Source organism: Pinus tabuliformis, chromosome 3_2, assembly GCF_031772625.1.
Source record: "Pinus tabuliformis cultivar Carrire ecotype Pingquan chromosome 3_2, CPIR1, whole genome shotgun sequence".
Lineage (NCBI taxonomy): Eukaryota > Viridiplantae > Streptophyta > Pinopsida > Pinales > Pinaceae > Pinus > Pinus tabuliformis.
The window spans coordinates 596,529,189-596,544,578 of NC_142302.1; the positions used below are offsets into that span (position 1 = coordinate 596,529,189).

A 15,390-nucleotide genomic window follows, 5' to 3' on the forward strand; every position below is an offset into this window, starting at 1 on the left:
ACTTTGGGCTAGTAGAGAATGGAATGATAAATTCTAGATAACTTCTTCTTCTTCATAGTTCAGTAGAGAAGAGTAGTACAAGGCACCACGTTGATGGCAGAGATAGTACAAAATGGCAGATGGATTAGCAGATGGAGTTCTCCCTAGTTGAGAGGGAGTGTTAAAATTGGAAAATAGGGCCAAAATCCTTGTGGTTCATCTTATTTATGGTATATGATATTTCTCTTGGATTCCTCTCTTCGAGAGGTGTATGATTGATCTAAATATCATCTGATTCTAACATGTATTTATGGAGATATGAATTTATTTGTATTATTTGAAAAATTGTCAAGGTTGGCCAGCAAGAAAATTACCCCAGCTCAACCTCAACATGGCATTATAAATAGAGGAGGCATGAATTAATTTTTCACACATAGTTCTCTCATGAGCTCTCTCCACTCGTTTGGGTTTGGTGGCAAGAGAGGTCAAGAGAGAGAATCTGTAGCTGCAGTCCTCATAAAGAAGCCTAGCTGCAGGTGAAGAGGAGACTAAGGGCAAAGCCATAGCTGTAGTTTTGAAGCATATCTAGACACAGATCAAAAGAAATCTTATATGCAACAGAGGAGGCTCTAATCTAAATCAAAGGGAAGGTTCCAATCTGCAGTTAACGCAGTCTCTATAGGTTGTTCAAAAAGGGAGATCTAGCTGCAATGAAGTAGGCCTAATACGCAATAAAGAGGAGCTCTAATCCACTGTGAAGAGAGCCCTAAATTCACATTCATAAAGGAGACTAAGACATTGTCAAAGGAGGTCCTATCCACTGTCAAGAAGAATCTCCATTACGGTGCAAATAGGGAGCCATAATGCGTTGTCAATAGGATCACTTAACTCACAGTAAGGTGGACCTATCCGCTGTCAAAAGGGAAGCCCTCATCCATAGTAAAGAGGAATGTTACATCAGTATCATGTGGAGGGCCATTAGTTTTATGATCTCCTCAAAGGATATGCTACAACACTCTTAGTAATTTTTTGAAGATTGTCATGAGAATTCAGGGCTGCATCCTTGAATTTTCATCATTATCAGAATGATGGACTTTCTACTGCTATCACAAATATCATTTTTGTATATTTGTACTATCACTCTCTCTGTTGATCTATTGAAGACTAAACAAGATTTGATGAAGGGTTCCCCACATTAGGGATTGTCCTTAGTTGGTGCCACATCTTGTGTCCTCTTGTCTTGGCTTGTCTTCTACTATTTATGTTCTATCTATATTTTACTATCATGCTAATGTGATTTCTAATCTGGATATTGAAATTAGGATAAGAATAAAATTGAAAGAAATTTCTCTAAGCATAGAACATACCAAAACTTAACACATTCCTCCCAAGCTCGACCTTTTGCAAGTGGTAGAGGTGTGCGCGAGCGTTACAGGGGCTGAAGTGGCAAAGCGGGAGTTTCTTCATCTCTGGCATAAGATTAGTTATTTTGTTATGTTGCCCAAGAATATTGAAGAATACATTGCAAAGAAAAAACAGAAGATTGGAAGGGTTTGAGGGTCAGGTAAAGCTCACTATTCAGAAAAGGCAAGCCATGTTCACTGTGTTGTTGAGTGCATCTTCCCTGGTCAAGAGCCTTGGTTCTAGGATCTAGTTTCCCTATGAAAATAAAGCAATTTCACTATGAGTATAAGATTCCCCCTCCCTATGAAACCTAAGGTGGTTTTCCTAGTTTAACTAGTGAATTCATGGGCCAGGTGGTAGTGGAAGCTTAATGATAACAAGTCTCCTTGGTCTCCAGTCTTTTCAATCTTACTAACTCGGCTACTTAGCTAATGATCTTCTCTTATCCTTTTGATGTCTTGGTGTTTCTTTTTGTTCTTTGCATATTGTTGTGTTCCCATGTCCCATATTCATAGGATAGGTTAGGTGGTGTCTACAACATGGCTTTCATTGGTAATAAATCATGGGGTGGAATAGATAAATCTAGAACATAAGAGCGTATAGCAAAGGTTAGGGTCTGTTGGCTGAATCCATTAGATGAATAGACAACGCACAAACATTTATATGATTTGTGTTACACCCCTCATAAATAGAGGATCAAGGCAGCAAGACAAGACAAATCTAGAGAAAGATGCTCATTCCAACTAGGAGGAAGATGTTCCTTGCTCTTTTTCCTCAACTGCAAGTGAAAAATCAATCAAAGATTATAAGGCCAAGTTCTGGCAGTGCTCCTTTTGGAGTTGTTTCCAGCTTTATATGTAAAGAGAGAGCTGAGAAGTGTAAAATGTTTTTCACAAAATTAGAGGTAAAATTGAATGCAAAGGAAGTGGAGAAAAACCAATTGCAAGTTAAACCAAAGGAGCTGCAAGAAGCTGAGAGAAAGATGCTTAAGAAAAAATTGACATTTAAAGCATCTCCCATGCCATCATTCTATCACAAAGCAGCTCCATCGAAGGTTGAGCTAATGAATATACCTCTTACCCACCCAAAATCCCCCAAGTTAGGGTGGAGAAAGAGATATGCTAGTGTAGAATCTGAAAGTGATCCAAATCAAGTTTGTAGAACATCTCGCTTTAATTTGGACCAGAAAAAGGGAAATGGGTATGTACAGACATGAAGACAACTGTAGTTAAGGAAATGGATTGAAAGAGAGCTGCCGTGAGATCATTGAAAAAGGAATCTTCCAAAAAATATTTACTGTAAAATTCTAGCGAAAAACCTTTTAGCCTCAAACAAGAAATTTCAAACAATCCAAAAGACAGACTTGTTGTTGAATCTCCCAAGGATGGTAATTAAATCACAAGCACCAATTCAAAAAATTCTTCTGGAAAAAGTGATATGAATGGATTAACTCTACAAAAATTTGAAGTTGTTGAAGATCAAAAGGAAACCAAACATTTATATGGGAAGATTGGAATTGGAAACAGTAGCAATGATAGAGACAATGAAACTTTGTTGAATTATGAAGTTGTTGAAGAAGAAACAAATGGGACTGAACCTGTAAGTAGGAAGAATGACATTGCAAAGGCTATTGAAGTGAGCATAACTCTACAAAATTATGAAGTTGTTGAAGAACTGATTGCAGCTAAAACCTTACAAGGGAAGGATGAGATGCTAGAAACTAAGGTTCAAAGTGACATATTGGAAGATTCAGGTTCTCTGATTGAAACTTCTGAAGGTGGCAACATCACATCAGGATTTGTTACAGGGCTTTTAGATAAAAATGTGCAGGTTGCAGATGGCTTGCATCTGGAAAATGAATCAGATTCCCATGTTAATCCACGCAAGGGATGGATCTAAGGTAACAAAACTAATGTGAAACAAATGGACCCCAACTCTATTCGATCATCTCAACATGGCTCAGTTGAAGAAATGAATGGGAAGGGAATTAAGAATTCTAAAAAATAACAACTTAAATCTATGACGATGCCCTACTTCAAGAATTCAATGAGAGATAATGGAAGAACTACCCCTTCAAAGAAAACAAACAAAGGAAACGATAATATGATTCGAACTATGTACAATCGTGATTTGAGTTCTTTGTTGCTCTTAAAAAATATCTACCTGCATTTTGGAGTCAGTGGAGGTTGTTTCCTAAATGTCGTTCTTATAGTCCTTGTCAAGGACATCTTCCGATGGTTTCAATGTTGATAATAAAATATTTTTTACTGCATTTCTACTATAATATTTATTTTCATATTGATAAAGGTTCGTAGTTGTGCATGTTTGAAATAAAACAACGAGAATCTATAATGTGAGAGTGTGTTAACTCCTATTTCAAATTCCTTATGGGGAGCAGCATAGTAGAAAAAAAAAAACTTTGAAGCACTGATTTTGTTGTGGGCTATATATATATATATATATATATATATATATATATATATATAATTAATTATTACACAACTTTGTTTCATATTATTAGTTAATTTTTAGCTACTATACTTGTTATACTGTATAAAACAATGCTTCTACTTCCATTACTATTAGAAAAAATATGGTTGGGTTCTTGACGTGGTACATGATGGCTAGCAATGTCCTCTTAGTGAGATTTCATTAGTTCTAGCGACATGGAACATTCTCCAAACTGCCTCCTATAAGAATTGAGTTGGTAAGTGGTTTTTTTTGGAAGGATTGCCATCATGAGATGAGCATGAAAACCAAGTGCAAATACTAGGGTCAATTTTCAACATGATGTAAGAGCAAGGTCTCGAAATTGATTGGTAGTGACTAGGAGATCTAAGCCAAAGTGAGGCTTAAAGAGAGGTGTTAAATCATCATAACATTAGCCCCTAAATGAAATTTAGAGGCCCCTAAATGTCTCACAATCCCCATGGTTCTGGAAACAGATTCACAGGCCACCTTCTTCCAGTTTTTAACTTCATTAAAACTTAAAAACCCTAAAAACATGAACAAATAACCAAAAATAAAAATAAAAATAAGAGGTATTTCAAATACCAATTGAGAATTCTTCCTTCATTATTTAGAAATATCGACCTCTCCCTCATAAATCTTGGCCTGGACATCCTTAGGATCCTTTCCATCCACCATGCATCTAATGGAGAGGCATGTGCTCGAAATATCCTTCATCATCTGAGACAATTCCTTCGCCATGGACCTCAACCTCATAACTCTAGTGATGTCAATGAGCTTCGCCATTGAAATATTCAGTTTCTTGGAAGGATTCACATTCTCGTCATGTAGATGTGTATTTTCAGATAGCAAAGGATTGCAAGTTGTAGGCTGCTTGTGTATCCAATTCAATGACATCTTGTCTATTTTAGGAACTAAATAATATGGGGTACAAGAACTAAAACATCCTTATTGCAACTGTTCACATTATATTCTAGATTTCCACTATTAAAATCAGAATCTACTTATAAGATATCTCCAATTGGCTAGAATTTTTTAAAAGCACTTGATTTCTCAGTTCTTGAAAAACTCTAACAACATTGTAATGATTTCCTTCGCTTGGGGAGATCCAACTGAACCTTACTACCATTATAGATTTTATCATTTGGGTAAATTGATCTGATATGCTCAGTTATTGTAATTTGATTATGTGCCCAAAAATCAAATCACAGATGGTAGGAAGTCCTGACTGTCTCAAAAGTAGTCTTCATGTGGCTACAGGAAATGCACATGGAGGACATTTGAATGCTCAATTCCAGATAACTAAGATTGAAGAAAATTGGGAACACAACATATTGAGAGATGTTGGAAGAACCATCCTTGTACTTCTTTTAAATACTCTTGATATGGATTAACATTAGTTATGTTGATCGGTTTGTACATTAGAAGGAAAACTCCCAAATGTATAGTGGAGTATGAAAGGAAGATTGGAGAGCTTACTAGGGAGTATGAATTGAAGAAAAATGAATGTGATGATGCCTGGATGTCCCCTAATGACTGTAATCATCAAAATGAAAACCTGAGGATTTAAATCAATAACATTTCATTTGGTGGTGAATGTCTAGGTGGAACAAATTGATCCTTTTTTCCTTTTTACCGATAAGCCAACGAATTGGAATTATCAAATGAGAAAATCTCCTTGTTACATATGAAGATATAAAAGGAAAAACTTCTCAATTAAGGGAGCTTCAAGACACATACCAAAGGCATACTTTTTTTTGGGTTTCACCAGTTGAAGACTTGAAGGCTAAAATTTAGATAACTTTGGTATTGAATAATATTAACATACAAATTTAAGTTGAGTCTCCTTTATGTACTACACCTCGTCAGATATTCTATGAATAATCTTGTCGAATACTTGGTAGAAAATACTAAAGAGAGATTATGTTAACCTTTCGGAAGAGGCACATAAATGTGCTAGTGCTATCCCTGACATTGTCAGCATGACATCTCTTGTGCAATCTGTGGGAAGTGTGATAAATATTTTGTTTCTGAGAAAATCTTTGCTAACATTTTATTAATTTTTATGAAGAAGAATCTCAACAAATAGGTAATGTAAAGGAAAAAGCTTCACAATAAAGTGGTGGAGTTTACAGGAAACATGATGATTTCATTCTTTTTATGCATTACATAAGGATTAGAATGTTAGATAATGTGATTTTCTTGTCTTTTTTCAGGAAACATCAAAGAATTTTGTAGATGTTGTCCATTGAGCGATGGAGAAATATCAACGGGAGCTTCTCCAATGGAAGAATTTGATACAAATAGAGACAATGAACTAAGCATCATGTTAATGATTCTTCAAAGAAGGTGTTCAAATTTGATCTTGTTTTTAGTATTTACTAATCAAGAAAATCAAGGTAAGATGTACAAAATAATATCTTTTGGATCTGAAATTTATTATTAATAAGTACACAAATTCATTAATTAGAGATATTTCAATGGGCAATGGTTGTTTTTGTCGATACTGCACCAGTTGCCATGTCAGTTTTGGATGGGTATAATGTGTGTATCTTTGCATATGGGCTAGCTGGAACTCGGAAGGCATTTACCATGGAGGGAACACATGACGATAGGGGAGTAAACTATTCAACATTAGAGGAGCTCTTTCATGTAGCTAATTAGAGAAATAGATTATTTAAATATGATATCTCAGTAAGCGTATTGGAATTTTACAATGGGAAAATTCATGATCTACTTGTATCCCCAACTCAGCCAAGGCATACATAAAATCTAACTTCTTCCTTTCTTGGTGTTTACGTTCATTTCTAGTTTCGTGAACAAATATGAGATACATTTGATACATATATTGTTCTATTATAAGCAACATTTTTAGTATATTGAATTAAGAATGACAGGGTGGTCTGTCGTTAGGCTTGAAGTAAAGAAAAGTATCAGAAGGCCTCCATCATGTTCCAGGCCTTGTTGAAGAACAAGTACTCACTATGAATGAGGTTTGGGAAGTTTTACAAACTGAAAACAGTGCAAGGCCACTGGCCTTACCAATTCTAATGAAGATAGTGGTCGTTCTCACTGGTGTGCATTTTTTCATCAAGGCTCACCTCATACTATTATATAATGATTAATCAGGATAAATTCAATGAAGAAAATATAATAAACTTTCCCCTATGCTACATCTTATGTGCAATTTTGTTGGATAAAAAATATTGTCTAAATTGAGTCGAATAGTACCAATTTGTAAAATAGTTGATAACCTATTTGAATAAATTATCAGAGTTTATCTTATAGTTTATGTCAAAGAAAGTACTTAATTGAATAGTTTAAGACCCACTAGAAGAAAATTAAAATATTTTATTTTTGCATGTGAGAATTACTTTATCTAAGTGACAATATCAAATAGTGAGGTAGTTATGTTTTGTTTGTGTTGTTTCCTATGGTAACGGGTTATTCTAAGTTTGTGATTATAATGTTACCATACACAGTGTACTTTATATGATGGTAAAGGGAGAAAACCTAATTTGCGGGGAATGTACCAAGAGAAAGTTTTGGCTTGTTGATCTGGAAAAAATTGAAAGAATAGAAAAAACAAATGTTGAATAGGAGTGCCTTAAGGAAGCTCAATCTATCAAAAAATCTCTTTCTGCTCTTGGTGATGTTATATTTGCGTTAGAAACTAAAAACAACCACATACCCTATAGGTTTGTTGCATTGTAACTATTTGAAGGGTTCAAAATATTTTTACTATTGTTCATTTGTCACTTCCTTTTACATATTTTGTCTCTTTTTGAAATCAAATTTAATAATGACATGATTGTTGTTTTTGGTGATTTTAGGAATTCTAAGCTTACAATTTTTCTCCAAGATTCATTAGGTGTCATTCCAATACATTTTCTCCTGATGTGCTTTTTCCTTTAAGTTCATTGAACTTTGCCACCAGAGTGAGGGGCATAGAACTAGGTCCAACATGGAAATAATTTGATTCTTGTGAGCTTTTGAAGTATAAAAAAATGGTACTTACAAATAAATTGATTTTACATTACTAGTTAGCATACAACTAGAATGATTTTTCATGCATATTTTCGATGAGTATTGTTATTGAATTCAGAACATTCCTTATACATTAGGCTGGTTAGGCTATTCCTGAAAGTGTGAATGCCTTTGTGTAGTTTGAGAAGGCCAAACAAGAAGGAAAGGTAAAGGATGTCATGATGTAGAAGATGGACGAGAACATATAGAACTTGGATGTGAAACTTATGGGAAGAGAACAACTTTGTAGAAATTTTCAAGAAGAGGTACTGATTGTGCATTCATTTTTTTCCAGTAAATGTGATGGTCAGGAAGTTCATTTCAAGAGTGCCTTAAAGAGATTGAAGTTCTGTAGGTAAAATAACTAGAAGGATAACTTGAAACTAGGCTCAGAGAGAAACAACAACAATGGGAGAAGGAGATCATGCAATATGGGGAAAAATTGAGAGCAAAAGAGTAGATGTGTAGGAAATCTTAAAGAGAAGGTAATGCTTATTTTCATTTTTTATTTAACTTTCTTTTTAAGTGATAAAGCTTTCATTTGTTTGATTTGGTGTACTAAAGTAAGCTTTTGCCTAATATTACTAGTCATGTAGGTAAAGGATGTTGAAGCACAAGTTAAGGACAAAGTGAAAGGGAAACAATTACAGACACAAAATGAACTAGAATAACAACTTGCAATTAGGCTCAAAGAGTGGAGACAACAAGCAAAGAAAGAGAGATTGTATTATTTGGAAAAACGTAAAGGAAAAGAACAGATGTCCACTATTAGACCATCAATTAGGGGCCTTCATAACTTGCAACATATGATATACTATTTGAGGGCTTTGGGAATGAAGGGAGAGTTGATGGGGCCAAAAATATTTTTCTTGAGTATTTGTGAAAGGGTTGTTTGGCTCAAGAGCCTCATGGTTAGTTTGAGCAACCACAATCTTATATGTTTTCTAGGATGTTTTCTTTCTCAGGGATCTGACAGATGGTCTTATAGAATTAGTAATTATCTTTCCATCCTTGTTTTGCATGCCATTTATAAAAATTAGCACAAAAATGGTAATCTTTTTTTTTTTGCTAAGTAAATTTAATCTATTATATACAAAAAAGAGAGTAATTACATCCTTGGATAACAGAGAGCCATCAAGCCTGTGGATTAGGCCGTTTGTTCATGACAGATTCAGAAACAAAGAGATTGAACCTTACTTCCCGTGCAAGGGCGACAGAGTGATACACATAACCGACACTAGACATTCCCTGTGAAGGGTATACAGACACAAGTAACATCGCCACATCAAACACTAGACAGTAGAAAACAGTACAGAAAACATGAAGAAAGATTGACAGACAGAACCATATATAACCAGAAAAAAAGGTGAGAGCTGGAGCCCGGATTAATCATCGGGCTCCTCCTCTATGACCCTACACCAACCCATTTCTGGTTCCTGCATGTCTGGCTGCACATGGGCCTCCATCATGGAGCTGATGGCGCTGGCTGGCTGGGGCTGCTCCTTTTGCATTTCTGAGGTGGGCTTTAGAGAGCTGGGATTATGGACCTCCTCAGAACGAGGAATTGGAGTGCTAGATTATCCCTCGTGCTGAGCTTCCTCGATGAAGAGAACAGAGACATGAGCCATTATTCGAGGGCGCGTTAGAGAACAGTTGAACAAGAAAGTGGCTGAACCAAATGAAGACGAATTGGCCGAGTCTGGAGAATTTGGGTCCAGGTAGTTGCTAGGGGTCAGAATGCGCTCTGTTCCCCGATGATGAGAAGGAATCCCCAAGGAACCTGAATCAGCAGGGGGCCGTGAGGGGGTTCCTCTTCCAGAGCCTCTGCGACTCAGCATACGCTGGCATGGTCGCGGCATCACGCAATGACGAACACAAACAGCAGCAAGAAAGTCTCCAAAAGCCGAGCTGCCTTGACCAGTAGTGACACCACAGGGGCAGTTGCTTGTCTCTGTGAGAGAGTTACACCGCCAGAGCGTAGCCTCAGGCTCAAATCGAAACCAGCCTCCGACGTCAGACCTTCCCCAGACCCATTCTTTCTCACAGCTCCGAATCTTGCCGAACTGAATGAAACACAGATGCAGATTACTGGCATTGAGGTCACTTAAAACGCAGGTGCCCTTCCCTCGATCCTCACCCGCCATTACTATGGCAATTAAGTTCGCTGCAGACCGATATTCTCCTGAGCAGGCGCGAATGGACAGTGTTGTAATTCCAATGCCGAACATCCGAGCTCCCGTATTATTAATCAACCTTGCATTTATGGCCGCCCACCTGAAGTTCTGTCCGGCGCGCATGCTGGACATGTGCCAGCCATGCTCCGCCCTCCTCCATCCCATCGTGGGTATTGCGCTACAGGTCACCCGCATCCGGGGAAAAGGTAGTGGGCTTGGCCCGGTTTAGACTAACTACTCGCACGATGAGCTACGACCTTGCTCGGGATTGAACACAAGACCGGTCCGCCATGACGAGGCCAACTTTACCACTACGCCGCCTCCACAACCTTACAAAAATGGTAATCTTACAATGCAAGAATTCATCATTTTGTTTGGAGTGTTTCAATTAATTTTGTCACAATTTCTAGACATCCATTATTTGAGATGGGTGAATTTAGTTTGCACATTCATCACTACCAGATTTGTTGCCACAACTATTGGTTTCTCTTTATATGATGGTACTCATCGTTATCCCTCAGCAACTGATTATTGTAAGAACTTTTGGATATGTATCTTTGAGCTAAATGAATCTTTGTTTTTGATTAATTTGAACTTTGTCTATATACTTTCTTTGGGGAAAGATTCTATCATAATAAACATGCCACTGAAAATTATTTGGGATGACCAGGTATTGGGTGCCATGTTGAGAATTAAATAGGGAAATGAATACGCTAATTCTCTTTAACTTGATAATTATTTGTGTTTCCCTTTTTTCTTATTATCTTTGTTCCTTATTATTATAATGCAAGATACATCAAACAATTACCAAAAAAATAGGAACAATGACATAGTATATAGGATGCAAGCCAGCACCAAAACCCCTCCTCTTAAAGGGAAAACCATTAAATCTATTCTCCTTTTATAGATCCTTCAATTGACAAATACCATGACTTTGTGACTTAGAAAAATACCCTCCAAGATCAATATCAACTACTAACTGAACCTCCTATTGCAAGAACTTTGACCTCCTACTGAAAATCTAAAATTTTGTCTTCTCGACAATTGCTATAGTTGTTGTTGCCACACTAGAAGACTTTGATCTTCTTCTTTGGAGCCTCTTCTTTCCTTCACTCCCCTTCCATAGAGACTTAGGACTAGAGATATACCCTATGTGACCTTCACTTGACTTATTTTCTCTCTTCCTTCCAAGATCAAACTACATATAACCCTTGTGTAGAAACCCTAGCTTTGACTTGCACGTGGGAGAGAGAACTAACCCAAACAATTCGACTTCCTTCAATGTCTTCTTCATCCTCTTCCTCGACCTCTTCTTCAGCCCTTCTTCGTGTATAATGAGAGATGAAAGTGTGTTTTTATGGAGGATGAGTTCCTCTCTTTATATAGGCCTATTTAAGGGATAGACATGGCTCTTCAATAGGCCGACTTGACAGCTTCTAGGCCGACTTGATCTTGGAGGGAATTTTGACACTCTAAAGACAAAAATATGTTTTCTTTACAATATAGAATGTGCCCATTGGGGTCTTCAATATATGACAATGACTCTTATACCTAGGAAAAACCCTAGAATCACTCAATGGGTGCTTGACCTATAAAAATAGGTAACTTGGTTTTGTTACCTAAAACTTTAGCATAATTAGATTAAATATTTTGGAACATATAGGAAAATATGTAGATTTAGCGAAGTCAATGGTTTTTCTTCACTCATGTCTCTGGATTTTCAAAATATTTTTAAATCTATAATTGTGACAAGGATCGCCCTTTCCCAAAAACAAACTGGCACATTAATTTTTGAACTTAGAATTAGTTCTATTTCATAAAACCTGAGTCTAATTAGATTGCAAATTTTGGAATATTTAGGAAATTTTATAGACACGAGAGAAGTTAGTGGTTTAACTTCACTCATGTCCATGAAATTTCCAAAATATTTTAAAATCTACAATCAAGATAAACATGGCCCTTTCCCAAAAAGACACTAATACATATCCCTCAAAAGCACTTGCAAGCTTAAAATGCCTTTATACGAATATAATGTATATTTTGCAGGCTACCTCATTCCTAATGACTATGAAGGTCATGCCACTTTTAAAAAACATTTATCATAATCTATAATTCTTTCAGGATCCTCATACATTTGATCCTTCCAAATTTGAGCTTAGTGAATGTGATGTTTCTGGAATTTTTTGATTTTGAGGAGCATCATTGGTTTTATATATATGTGTTCACATGTGTGTGTTTTCCAAGGTTCAAAGTTGACATTAATGAAAAAAAATATTTTCATTGTCCAGGGTTTCTAGTGGACATTAATGAAATTTGTGATTTTTGATGTCTTCTTTTCAATATCTATTGATATATTATTTAACTCTAAATATATTAAGATTGCAACTTTGTTGTTGCAGAGACCTCCAAAACAGAACATGTTTCTTCCTCTTGGTAGTGTAATCCATTCATGCCCTCGGAATGAATTAGAAAAGTGGACATGCTTATCGTGATCCACAATCTCACAACTAAGTACAGGTACCATTTCTACCAGTATTTGATTCCCTAAATTTATTGAAAAACTTAAAAGATACAAAATTATATTTTTAGATCATTTCAATCTTGAAGTTTTCAAGATGGAGACTAGATTTGAGTTTCGGCTAATAGATATACATAGAACTTACAATTTGTTTCTTCACCCATCCCCATCAATTCGTCACACATACCTCTCTATGCTATTGATATAAAAGTGGCTCAAGTAGAAAGGAATATGTTGACAATACTTTAGGCATTGGATTTTGTAATTATCTGGCTATATTTGGGAGGTCTTTCACAAACATAATGAAATATTTCTAGAAGTACCAGGTTTTCCAAAAATAAATAATATAGCCATGAAAAAATTTGACTGTAAGGAAGAGCATATAGGAAAATATTGCAAGGCAGAGACATGGTGGTGGATGTCTTGTTTATTGTTAATGGTGATCTATCAAGACTTCTAAGACTTATTTTTGGACTTCATGCAGGTGGGATGTTGTGGGCACTGAGAGAAGAATTCAATATGGTTGCTTCCTTGTTCCCAAACAAGGACTTCCAGTAAAAGTCAAGCCCAAGATTGAAAAATATCCAAGCACATGACCCTCCTCATCACATACTTCTCAATGTTTCCAATGATAGCAATAGTGGTTGCACAAGACATATACGTAATATTTACACACTACTAAACAGGGGGTTGTTTAAGAAAAAATAATTAAGATGAAATTAATATTTTGTATGAACCATTTAATTAAATAAATTTGGATTGAATTAATTTTGATCTGAGATCATGTATGAGACTTTTCATTGTTTTCTTTTTTATATTAAAATATGTTGAAAGATATGCAAAATCGAGGTTTTCATATAAACACAGGGAGGAGCGTAGGTTGGGCTAAAGGGGCTATTCAGTTTGCTAAATGAGGTTTTCATACAGACATGAGTGTTCAAATGGTTTAAAAGAACTATTCATTTTGCTAAAACTAATTAAACCATGTGGTAATGGTGTGAATGAAGTGATTTGAAGCATTTTGGGACCCTTTTTTGTATTTCATTATTGACAAAATCTGATGCAGAAAGCAATATGAAAGTTAATTGTTGTGCCAAGATATTAACAGCTTGTGCTAATTCTAGTTATTTTTCTTTGTAGGACTAGATTAAATGTTTTGTAAATTATTGTGTATTATTAGCTTGTTGTGTGGGTCATGCTACAAGGGTGTGAAATTTAGCTAACTCGATTGAGTTATTTTTTATTAAGTTAAAAATATGTGTTGCGTGATTATAGATTTTATAAACATTATGCCATTATGCGTTGAGCATTTTTTTTTAAATCAATGTTTGCATGTGCAATTTCAAGGACTGCTATAACTTACATTATTTTTTAAAATGTGCTAACTTAATGGAAAAGCACCTGCCTTATAAGCAGGAGGTTGGTGGTTCGATCCCACTGCACCCTAACATGAATGATATTGCATTTTATTTTTAAATTAGATATTTTTTATATTGATTTATTTCAATGGTGAGATATTTTTCTAGATTCATTGTTTTATATTATCTCTAAAGAGAAAAAAGTGATATTGTATTGCTTCTAAATATAAATTTTTATTGTCTCTAGAGAGACAATAGGTAGGATTAAAAACTTATTGTCTCTATAAAGACAATATGTATTTAATCCCAATTAATGGCTTTGGAGAGACAAAAATTAAATTGTCTCCTAAGAGACAACAAAGTTTGTGTTGTATATTGTCTTTATAGAGACAATCTTTTAAGACAATATTTTTTTAAGAAAATTGATTTGAGACACCCGCTTATAGACAATATTTAAGACAACATACAAGTTTTGTTTTGTCTCTAGTTGAGCCAATTTTCCCAAAAATTGTCTAAAATATTGTCTTAAACACCACTCATGTGTAGTAGTGTGCTTTGTACATGTTGTACATGGGCTGATGCATGCATGTGGTGTTGTGTACATGCCATGCATATGGTGTTGTGTGCACATCATTCATGTGGTGTTTTGTACACATTGTGTAGGTGGTGTTGCGTACATGCAGTGTTGTGTATACATTGTGAAAGTGGCACTATGTACATGTGTTATTGTGTACATGTTGTACACGTTGTGTTGTGAAAATGTGGTACTATGTTATTGTGTTACGAGTATTGTGTAGTTGTTGTATCGTGACATGTGTAGTCGTTGTGTTGTAGTATGTGTACATATATATGTATTGTGTTGTGTTGTACACCGGTGTAGGTATGTGTTTTATCTTGTCTTATACACTGCGTGTAGGTGTATGTTTTGTGTTGCATTGTACACTAGGTGGAGGTGTAGGTGTTTTGATGTATATTGTGTGTATATGTAATTGATTGAAGAGGAGTGAAGGGACTAGGTGCTTGTTGAGTATGGTAACCAATCTAGTGTGTGTATGGAAAGGAAAAGGAGAAAGGTAGAAGAAAAGGACTGGTTAAAGGATAACTATCAATATTTTATTTCAATTTTATTATGCATGTGATCTATGACTCTGATTTGTGATGGTTACATGTGATCTATTATTCTAGTTTATGATGATTGCATGAGATTCGTGATTTTGATTTATGATGGTTGTGCTTTGAGCTAACGAGATGTGATATGTTAATACATGATGATTTCATCAAATAGCTAGTCTAACTCGTTGTGACAAGAAATAGAGAAAATTGAGGGTGCACCTTATTAGCGGGCCACCAATGAGGTATGGTGTGAATTTATTTCAATTCATTTTGAGTCTAATGGAAATTATGTGCTTGGCATAGGAAAGCATGCTAGAAAATGCCTGGGTGGGTGGTTGAAACTGAATGA

At 35.7% G+C, this 15,390-nt stretch overlaps 1 pseudogene; it reads left to right on the plus strand.

The window, feature by feature from the left end:
- The first annotated feature begins 5,254 nt into the window (after positions 1-5,254).
- Positions 5,255-8,338, plus strand: LOC149181997 (kinesin-like protein KIN-14E; annotated as a pseudogene).
- Positions 8,339-15,390: the final 7,052 nt, after the last annotated feature.